Source organism: Hyla sarda, chromosome 9 (genome assembly GCF_029499605.1).
Source record: "Hyla sarda isolate aHylSar1 chromosome 9, aHylSar1.hap1, whole genome shotgun sequence".
Taxonomy (NCBI): Eukaryota; Metazoa; Chordata; class Amphibia; order Anura; family Hylidae; genus Hyla; species Hyla sarda.
The window spans coordinates 112,104,435-112,106,689 of record NC_079197.1 but is presented as its reverse complement, the minus strand read 5'-3'; positions in this window follow the sequence as shown (position 1 = coordinate 112,106,689).

Below are 2,255 nucleotides of genomic sequence, written 5' to 3'. Positions count from 1 at the left end.
TGGGGGCTTCCGTTTCAATGCAGTACATTTTTTGACACCTTCTATTTATTCTGTAGGTAGATATGATTAAAATGATCCTCTACTTATATAGGTTTGATTTTGGCTTACTTATGGAAAAAATCATAACTATATGCACGAAAAGTTATAAGTTTAAAAATGTCATCTTCTGACTCTTATAACTTTTTTATTTTTCCACGTACAGGGCGGTATGAGGGATAATTTTTTGCGCAGTGATCTGAAGTTTTTTTCGGGACATTTTTGTTTTGATCAGACTTTTTGATCACTTTTTATTCATTTTTTAATGGTATAAAAAGTGACCAAAAATACGCTATTTTGGAATTTTGAATTTTTTTATGTGTGCGCCATTGACCGTGTGGTTTAATTAATTATATATTTTTATAACTTGGACATTTACGCACGCGGTGATATCACATAAGTTTATATTTATTTTTATTTACATGTTTTCTTTTTTTTAAATGGAAAAATGGGGTGATTCAAACTTTTATTAGGGAAGGGGTAAAATCACATTTATTAACTCTTTTTTTGCACTTTTTTTTGCAATTTCCCATAGGGGCTATAACATGCAGTACATTGATTGCCAGCACTGTTCAATGCTATGCCATAGCATTGATCAATGTTATCGGCAGTCTATTGCTCAAACCTGGATCTTAGTCTTAGAGCAATCAATCGCCGAACGGATGCGCCGGAGGCAGGTAAGGGACCCTCCACTTGAGTCCTAGCTGATCAGGACACCACAGTTTCACGTGATGACGTGCGTTATCAGCCCCGTGTCCCGGCTACCGTTAGCTGCCAGGACCGACCCGATATGACGCGGGAGCTGGTGCAGGAAGTGCAGTTACACCCTGCGTCCCCAAGAGGTTAAAGTTAGGGACTAACTTGACTCAGTTGATCATGAAGTTGCAAGTAGACTCAAATGGTTTGCCCAAAAATATATACAAAATTACCTGATTGGTTGTATACATATATGTACAAAAAAAAAAATTGTGTGTATGTTTTGCATATTTACATTATTGCTTTTATGTATATTTGTACCTTACAGTAACTATTTGTATATATTCAGCATTTAGAAACAGTGTTTTGTTTTGGTATTTCACCGAGTGAGCTAGTCTGAGGTGGGAGGGGTTTTCTACACCTCCGCTCCTTAGTTTCTACCATATATATATATATATATATATCTATATATATATATATATATATATATATATATATATATATATATATATATATATATACACCATCTATTATTATTTAAATTTTTTTACATTTTTGAAAAATTAATAACATGCAAATGGAATGTGATCATGTGATCATTTTTCTACTTTATCTGTTCCCTACACTAAAGATGTTTTTATTTTATTTTTATTTGTGAAGATTATTAACTTTAACCCAAACAAAAGTCTTCTTTTTCTCTTATTAAAAATTCTTCTCAGCTGTTTCCTAGTTTTACCTGTTCCTGGAAAAACTGGGGGATGACCAGAGCAAACACCATTATGGGACATTTGCATATGACAGATTTATTTTACGGAAATTTCCATGAAATTCCCATTCATCAGAATAGTATATTGTAGAGTTGTAGAGCTTATTGAAATCTATGCACCACTTCCACAAAAGCTTGATACAATTTTTCCTAGAATGAACAAGAAATATCAGAATTCCATTTGTAATAATAGGGACTTTTTCTATTTTAGAATGAAAGGCTGTTTAGTGCTGTATAAATATTGTGCATACAATAGACTCCTACAGGGCAGATGAATACATGGATGTGAAAGCTACACGGCTTCTCAGATAAGGGCTCCTCAGCTGTGCTGTCACCCTGTGACCCTATATGCCCAGGAGCGGCGGCTCCATACGGCTGATGTGACAGAGGGGAGTACACAGCAGGCCCCACCGCCTGATAACTGGCTGCTGGCTCCATATTTTGGCTTGTTACATTGTACTTCATGTTACACAAAGTACACATACAGTCCTATAGCATGAGTATGATTTTACTTCCACACGTAACATTTCTTAGAGTATAATCATTTACATTATTATTGTACGTACATATTGATTACTTACATATTGCTGCGCTCTACCAAACATATTCCAGAACAATATTAACCCGTTATTTACAACCTGTGGCCAGATTCCCAGAGGCTTCTTACAGATGCATTTTTGCGTCTGTATTACGGTCCCAAGTCCTGGCCAGACTGTGGGTCTGGTGACCTGAAATGACACCTAGTTTGAACCATCAG